Source organism: Balaenoptera ricei, chromosome 8 (genome assembly GCF_028023285.1).
Source record: "Balaenoptera ricei isolate mBalRic1 chromosome 8, mBalRic1.hap2, whole genome shotgun sequence".
Taxonomy (NCBI): Eukaryota; Metazoa; Chordata; class Mammalia; order Artiodactyla; family Balaenopteridae; genus Balaenoptera; species Balaenoptera ricei.
Genome location: NC_082646.1, coordinates 14,252,798 through 14,261,961, shown reverse-complemented (window position 1 = coordinate 14,261,961; position 9,164 = coordinate 14,252,798).

Here is a 9,164-nt window from a genome sequence, read left to right as displayed (position 1 = left end):
GTGTCCTGAGTCCTTCAGAATCCTGGAAGACTCCCTTGGCCTCGCCTCCCTTTTGGGGTGGGGGTCGAGGAGTCCAGGGCAGGCCTCTGGGCTTGGGGGTCACAGCCAGGTCCGAGGGCTTTTTCCCAGACCCTCTTGAGTTACAAGTGAGTAGTGCTATTTGGGGTGGTTTGGTAACTCATGTCTGATATCCTCCTCAGCAGCCCCTTCCCAACCATCCCAGCCCCCTCCCACCACCACAGGTCCTGGCTGAGGTCCTGACCCTCCAACCTTTGCCTGTCTGGAGGCTGGTTCAGACCTGGAAACCTGCTCCCACTTCATGGCCTGACCTCTGCTACTGCCCCCGCACCGCCCACCTTCTTAACCTGGGGTCCCTGGTGGGCTTCAGAGATCATGGACCCCTTGAGGTTGTACTGGAAATGCTGAATGTCTCTCTTTTTTTCCAGGAGAGAGGCTTGCTCAGTATAGCTCTGAGAGTGGTATAGGGGCTCTGGAGTTAGGCACTGGGGAATCAAGTCCCAGCTCCAGCATTTATTGTCGTATGACCTTGAGCAAGTTATGCAATCTTCTGCAGAAGCTTCATCTGTGATACGGTGAAAGTGACGATATTCACCTCATGCAATTGTTAAGAGCGATGCCGCCCTTAGACCTGGGCAAAGGGGCCTCAGCCCTGGGCTCCCGAGTTTCGAGGGCCTCACTCTGGTCCTCCTCTGGCCCTACGCCTCCTCACTGGAAAAGTGGTTCCTGGGACAGAAGGGAGGGTAGTCTATACACCTCCCCTTCTAGACCATGCTCCGAACATCCGGGACCCTGGAATTCCCTGTTCACATGACCCGATTCCGAGCAGGCCTCTTCCCCGGGTCAACCCTCTCAGGAGCTGCCCATGCCGGATGTGCACCCACAGGCCAAGGGAGTGGGCAAAGGGCAGCTGTTTACAGAGGGTGGGAAGTGGATGGCACTTGACATGCAGGTGGAGGGTTCCCAGGCATGCATGAGAGCCCCTGTCCCAGCAAGACCAGGGAAGAGTGGGCCAGGGAATGGCTTTTGGGCTTGGCCTTAAAATGAAGACTGAGGAAAATTCATCAAAGGTGGAGGATAATAGATGAGTTTTAACACTCTGTTATCTTGATTCATAACTTATATTTAGACATATATGTAATTATCATTTGTGCAGTTGCCCCGGGCCTCACAAACATCAGATGTGGACCTATGAAGACTGGATGAGATACTATCACACGTAAAAGTGCTAACGGAGTTCTAGGCATAGGGTCAGCCCGCAGTACATTTTAGCTCTTGTTATTCTCAAAGAGGTCTGTGGCCCTAAAAAGCCTAAGACTCTTCCTGTCTCCAAGTTTGCACGTTTACCCCCTCCTTCTCCAGGAGGTCCCAGACACTAGATCCACAGGGCCAGACATCCACACTGCCTACTTTATTTTTACAGCAGGGGTCATGTTTCTCAGAGCCGGAGGTTGATTTGAGACAGGAGGTGAGCCAAAAGGAAGGAAAGTGACCCCTGCCCAGAGAAAGGGGAAGGGAGGGGACAGCACTCCCTGGATATCTTTAGACCCTGGTGACATGAAAAGGTGCCAGCTTCCTCCGTGCCCTCCATCTTCTCAGCTGCCTCGCTGCTCTCACCAATTCTTAGAGCCAGAAGGGTCCTTAGGAAACCCACACGCCTCCCAAATGAAGAAACAGGCCCAGAGAGGTAGAATGTGTGGCCCAAGGTCACAGAGAAAGTGATTCTTAAAGTCAGAATTAGAACTTCCCCCATTATTTGATTCCCTCCCTCCACACCCCCAGCTTTCCTCTAAAGAACATCAGGAGGGCTCCACAGTTGGGCAGAAAAAGTGCTTGAAAGATGCATTAGCGGCTAGAGGAATTCTACATTTAGAGAGCACTTTCCTCAAAAATTCTCAAAACCCTTGTCCATCGATCAGAAGGACGGGCACTTTGGCTCTTTCTCCTCCTCCTGCCGGAGGTCCCTAGAGGGCAGGATGGTGGTTTGGACACAGCCCCCCGCTGTGGCCAGCAGGCTGGATTCGTGGTGGTGGGGTCCTGCACACTCAGGTCTTGGGCAGCCTGGCTCAGAAATACCTTGAAGAGCAAGTTTTCAGGGATGCAGAGAGGGACTGGACCCTGAGCCAAGGAGCTGCCAGGAAGCTGTCCTCAGGTGGGAGGAGATAGGGCCTAGATTTAAGGGGAAAGGAGATTTTTTCCAGGGGGATGGGTGTGCGGGGGAGGGCTCAGGTTCTTTGAAGCAGTTAGTCCAACAGTCCTCTCTGAGACCAGGCAAGCCTCTCGGTTCCTGCCCTCTGCCTCCACCCCGGCCCTCAGGGGAGCAGGATGGGAGCTAGGAAGGAGCGCAGGTATGAGGTTCAGTGTGTGGTGGGGAAGTGGCACTGGCAGAAATGGGGGCAGAGCTCCAGCTCCCAGCCTCCGGGAGATGCTTTTACCCAGGAAGGTACTCAACCCTGGGGGCGGTCCCACCTTCCACCTCCACCGGGGGAGGGTAGATGGAGGATTCCATCCCCTGTCAATTCTCAGAAAGCTAGGCAAGACCCCAGCAGGGGAGGAAGGGAGAGCTCCGGTGAGGTCTCCAGAGCTATTCTGAGGAGTTCCTTCTAAGTAATAAGATCCTGGCAGGGAACCTCCTCCTCCTCTGGCTCCCCTATTGCCCTTGCCCTTGCCTGCCTTTCCGCCTCCCCCATAAGCCCTCGCGGCTCCTGTCGGGGCATTGCAGGTAATGGAGCTGGCCGACCACCGCGCTGACCCGGCTCAGAGAGGCAGAGAAGAGGGGGCTCTGCAGGGATTCCCCCACCCCCCTGCCATGCCTCCACCTCCCAGCCCCTCTCCCTCTGACCTCAGATCACTCAGATCGACACCAGGAGCTTATAACCCAGTTATAAACAGGGCCCCAACCTCAGGGCACTGGAACTGCAGGAGCCGAGATGCTCTGCATACAGTAACTTAAAGTTGAATGCTCCCAAATCCTTCTGCCTCTGGGGTTGGGGTTGGGTGGATGCTACCTGGCCAGGCGTTTGGGAGCCTCCTTCTAATGCACCTGTTCCCTGCCCATCCCGACTCACCGTTCCTGCCCTCCAGCTCGGTGCTCACTTGCCTCAGCCACAGTCTCAGCAGCCACTGAAGTCTGGCAGGTGCTGAGGGGGTTAACAGGGCAGCATGCACCCAACCAACCCGCAGGCACGTGGCTCAGCAGCCCAGCAAGGAACCAGTACTGGCCACCTTGCCCGCTGCTCCCCAGCCCACCTCGCATGCGACTTGGAGTAGCGATGAACTCTTCCTGAACCCTCCTCGCCCATCTCCACTTTCCCTGAGGGCTCTGGGCGCAGGCAGGTAGGCAGTCACCTCCTCCATCCCTCCCTTCCTCTTTTTCTGTTTTCTGCCAGGTTCTTTCCAAACATCCTTTCAGGCAAAAGGGGGTGGGGAGCCCCAGACAGATGAGCTCACTGGGAGGAGGAGGGCAGAGGGAGGAGGGAGCTAAAACATTCTGACCAGGGAGATGCTCACTGGACAGTCCCAAGCTGGAGAGGGGCATGTGCCCCCTTCCAGGAGCAGGCGTCTGCTTCCCTCACTGCAGCTCAGAGATGGGGTGAGTCCTGGGCATCCCTTTATTCTGGGCCACTTTGGGGTAGGGCGTGAAGCCCCATGGCAGGGTCTCAGACACCCTACCCAGCACCCCAGAGCTGTTGTTTACCTCTGTGTTTCATGGATTACCATGCCCCACTGCTTGTCCATCATGGGAGGATGGGGGCTCAGGAGGGCTGGGGGTCGGAGGCATTGGGAAGGTTTGTCATTCATTGTAGGGGGACTGCCTAGTCAGCTGAATGGCTAGATGTCCTCCTGGAACCGTAGACCTGGTCCTGCCGCTGAACTGGGCACTGGGACAGACTGACCAAACCAGAAGCGTAAAATGGTGCAGAGCGCCAGGCAGGGCTCCCCGAGTGTTCTGGTCCCATCCGCTGTGAACATTTTAGTGTGAGAGCAGTGGATCTTGCAAAGTGAGAGGAGAGGGAGGATGTGGAGTAGAAGAGGAGATATGGCAGGGGCAGAAGGTCAGGAGAGATGACCAAGAGGAAGGGAAGAAGCGTGGGAGCAGGGGAGAGTCTGCCTGGAATGAAGGGGAACCTGGGGAAGCTGGAGTGAGACACAGGCCGAGGAGGAGGGGTAGGGATGGAGACAACTGGTCAGCAGGTGAAGAAGAGGTTTTATAGGTTTTCAGAAACCAGGAGAGGAGAGGGTGGCCAGCGGGAGGCCAGAGCTGTTTGCACAGAGCTGTGGGGTCAGAGGCCAGGCCAGGCAGGAGGTGGATGTTAGACACCCACTGGGAAACCTTTGCCTCTGCTTCCAAACACTTTTGCCCATCTCTGGCTGTCCACGGTCATTTTGAGATTGGCTCCCAGTCACCCTTCCCCCACCCACTCCTAGGTCTCTGGGCCGCAAGAGGCCAGTCCACTGCCCTTTCCCATTCACTGCCTGATGTGATTGATGGCTTTGGCATCACTCCACCCTGGGTTTGAATTCTCTGCTATTTTCTAACTGTGTCACCTTGAGTGTACACATAACTTAGTATAACAGGTCTCCTCATCTGTAAAAAGTGAGAAAAGAATGCATATTTAGGGAGTTGTCCTGAGTACTGTCAGCTGATACACATTGAATACTGAGCTCAGGGCCAGGCAGAGTAGCTACTCAGTAAATGGTGGTCATCCTGATTAGTCTAGCCGACTGTCACTCACCCTGCCACCACCCCGGCCCCACCCTCCAAACCCTTTGAGGCTGGATATGAGCCCGCCCATCCCACAGCCCTTCCCAAGAGCATCAGCTCCTATGGAGAGCCCACAGGGTGTGAGCGTGCTATGGGGCAAGGATGGGAAGGCTGAAGACTTTGACAAAGCTGGGAGGGTGAAGGGAGGAGAAGGATGAAAAGATTGTCACCATTTTCTACGGTCTTGATTGAAGGACAGGGGAAGCTTTGCCCCAGCTGGAGGGCCAAAGATACAAGTTAGACTTGGCCTGATCTTTGGAAAGAAGTTCCTGAGGGTTCCTAACTCCAAATTTCCACCCTCTTCTGGCCTATTTCTCACTGTGAATAGGGGCTCCCCACCACGATTGCTAAGTCGGGTAAAGATGAATAGGGCAAGCAGGTAGAAGAGTGCAGAGGCAGCCTGGGGTAGAGCGTGACTGAGTAACAAGGCAGAGGGACAGGAGTTTGCCCATTCATGTGTCCTGTTTATCTTCAGGCAAGCAAGAGTTAATCCTACTTCTATCATTTGAATCCTAAAATGAGGGCTGCAGAGGGCCATTGTCAGTAAATTTAGACAGCATCTAAAAGTATGCCCTGACATATGAATCTTCTCGACAACACCCCCAAGCTATGCTTGAATACCTTCCGGGATGGGGAGCTCATTACCTCAGAGAAACTCAACCCTCTGCACAGCTCTGACTTCCATTGGATCAATATCTGCCTCTGTCCGCCAGCCCTAATATTTCACCCTGGGGCAGAATGGGTCAAGACGAATCCCTCTCCTTGTGGCCACAGCCCCACCCGCTGTATTAGCCATCAGCTGTGACACACACTTCCCCTCCAGGAGGAACACACCCCCTTCTTTTGCCCATTTGCCCACAGGAGGGTCTCAGTCTGTTGAGGCAAACAGTTCTAGTCCTTATGCCACCTGTTTACAGGGAATCTGTCGCAGTTGAGAAACAGAGGCAGCTGCAGTTGGGATAAAAGTGACTTGGCCAAGGCTGTAAGGGACAGCCCCTCTCATGGACTCCAAAGTAGCCAAGCTGAGCACCCAGTGTCCACTTGCCCCCCTTCCCAGCATCTCGTGGACTCTCAAAGTCATTATTGCCAGAGAAAAGGAGAAGCTGCTTTATAGGCTACCTACTCCCAACTCATCTACTCCCACCACCTCCCTCCCACTGTCTTTCTCCCTTTTCCAGACAGAGGCCTCCTCAGCCCTGCAGAGGAGTGGGGTCCTAGGCTAATCTGTTTTAGGACCAAATTTATGGGCCATGTCACGATGCCAGGATATAGTTCTAAGATGAGCTTCCTTCCCCATGGCCCTCTGGACTCTCAACATCTGGGTGGCCGGAGCCTGTCCTAAAAGGTGGTTGGCGCCCTGCACATCAGCATGGTAGCAGGCAGCCAGGAGTGATTAGAACCTGGCGGGCTTCAGGGTCAATTTGACCACGGCCATCCGAGAAGAGTGCCTGCAGAGTCCTGCCAGCATGGACCTTTTGAGCCCCTGAAGTGCCAAAGGAGGAGGGCAGGAGACCTCAGTGGGGACCCACGCTCCTGTGCACCCAGCTGCCCAACCCATATCCCACCAGGCACTGTCCCAGCTTCCTCTCACCCGAAGTTTTTTAGACACAACACCTGCAAGATGGGAGGGGGACAAGTGGCCTAAGACGGACCATATACAAACCAGCATGAGGAAAGGCACTCTACTGAGGTGTGGAATGGGACTTGGAATGGCGACTAAAACCAAGCTCTGTCATTAGCCTACTGTGTGACTTTGGGAGAATTACTTTCCCTCTCTGAACCTCAGCTTTCAAAACTGTGCCCTTACAAGAAGCATGGGGGCCTCTTTTTGTTCAACTCAAGCCCGCTGGGGAGGGGCAGGCAGGAGCCTGGGCTGGTGTGGGCTGCTGTGCCGAGCTATGCCGAGCGCTAGGCTCAGACTGGGTGTGGACTGTGGGAGGAACAGGCGGCCTGGATCCAGCCGGGAGATCCTGGATTGTCCTTGACTCATCATGTGGCCTTAAGCAAATCACTTCCCCGATCTGGTCCTCAGTTTCCCTTTCAGGATAATCAGGAGACTTGGCCAAGTAGTCTCCGGGATCCCTCCCGTCTCTGATGTTGTAAAGATCTACTCTTCCCCCTCCCCCGCTCCTTTTGGGCCTCAAAACCTGTCCTAGGGACTCTGAGAGGCTCCGCATACAGACTACTATTCGGGGCAGCCTGCCATGGGCAGGCCGATGGCTGTGCCTGAGCCCCGCAGGGGCTCCGGCGGGAAGCAAAAGAGCGGTGGGAATGGAGAGGCACCAGCACCTCAGGTGGGGGACACAGGAAGCCGGTGAGCAATTCTGAGTTGCAGCGTGGGAGCTAGCCCTTCCCGCACACGGCAGCTCCTTCCTCAATCAGAACTACCTCACCAGGCCCCAAGCAGGCTGGGCCCCAAAACATCAGTTTAGGGGAGACACCTGAGCCAAACCCAGTCCTCCCAGAAGCCAGGCCCAGCTCCAAAGTGTCCTCCAAGTGTTCTGGGGGAAAAGCCTTGGACTGAGTTAGATGCTGTGTCCACCCGGAAGGAACCAGCCAGAATCCCCAGCACCTGAGTCCACATCCCCTGCCTCAGTTTCCTATCTGTTAAGTAGGGAAGCATCCTCTCTGACATCCCATCCTTGGAAGGACTCAGGGGCTCCAAGGGCAGACATCCTTTTAAACCAAGGTACCTTTGGTTCTGTCAAATACCAGCCACCTCTGTTCAACGCTGCCACCTTCTATCTGGCTTCTTTCTCGGGTAGCAGCTGCCGGCATTAGGACTACGAATGTTAGGCTACTCCTAGAATATTCTAAAATGCATCTGACCACTAAACCACTGGCGAAGGTCTCTGGGTTACCAGGGAGCAGGCAGAAATGACAAAGAAACCATGAGAAAAGTAGAAACCAAGCACTTCAGCATTTCCTTGCATTCAGAAAGCTGAGGATTTTCTTATAGGGTGAGCCTCCTAGGCAAGGGTGTGTGGGTGTGTGTGTAAGAAAGAGAAAAATGCAAAGAGATGCAAAAACAGAAGGCAAGAGAGAAAAAGACTGGGCTGTCTGGGAGAGCAGAGCCCCTGGGCCAGGTGGGTGCCTTTGGTCCTGAATTGAGGGCCGGCCGATTCAGCAGCACGTAACTAGGATAGAGCAGTTCGCAGATGGGACACGAGCGACCTGATTCTTCCCGGCAACCACCCTCATCGTGAAGTCGCATGAGGGCAGACTCTGCACCAGCTGTCAGCTATTTCTCTTGAGCCCAGAGCAGATGAAACAGATGTCTGCCTAGTCAGACACAGCTTAGAAACAGGGGGCAGGAAGGATGGCCCATCCAACCACGGAAAGAATAGACAACATCGGCATGACGGTTAGCCTTGGGGGGCATAAAGGGTTGTCATCTTCCAGAAATAACCAAGAGCCCTCCAAGAAGTGGGTGTTTAGCCCCAGGGTGCTTTCAAGGTGGATGGAGTCCGCCAGGATTCTGGGAAGGCAATGAGGGAAAAAGAGGAAACATCTAACAAGAGGGGAGCAGAACGATCTCATCCTTGATGGGGACCCAGCAGTGTCAATGGCATCACCAGGAAAGGAACAACAGGACTCCCTGTGACAATCCTGGCACCGCCTCAACTTGCCCCACTCTGCACCCCTGAAAAAAGTCACACTCAAGGGATGTTCAGGGGAGACCATCTGTTTATTGCAGCCAATAAATCCAAGCAATGAGACAAACTGCAACAGAAACTGTCTGCTCCCCAAAGCAGACACATCACAGCAGTTGGGTCACAGAGGACCATTTCAGTTTCTCTCCCCACCACCTCTTCCATTACCACATAGCACATAAATCCTAGAAAGTGCATAAGTAGTTGTGTTTTCCCCTCCAAGTGCACAAAGAGCAACAAGAACATTCCATAATTTGCCTTTGGTGAATCAACTCAAAACACTGAGAAATGATTGTTTCCCCCTCAACGTAACTTTCGGGGTGGATGTAGTGAGATGTTTTATATTTGTATATATAATATATCTCTACCTATATATAGACTATGTACAAACGCATCAGCAAGCTTCAATAAAGGAAGACATCAGCAAGAGGCACAGCAAGAGACACAGGCTGTCTATCCTTAAGACGTATGTAGGAAGAAAAATTTCTCCATTCATCACCCGTTCCAATTGCACCAAGCCATTCCTATGGCCTGGGACTGTCTTTTGGACCTGGCCAGTATTTTCAATTGTCCATCTGCTTAACCTGACCTTGCAAATACTTACCAGCCCAGCCTCACCAAGGAGACTCACAGGGAGAAATGTGGATCCAGCTTTTCCTTTTTATAAATTGGGAATAACTGTGATTAGTCCAGAGCTAGGGGGCAGATAGCTATTTCCAAAGCCAGTT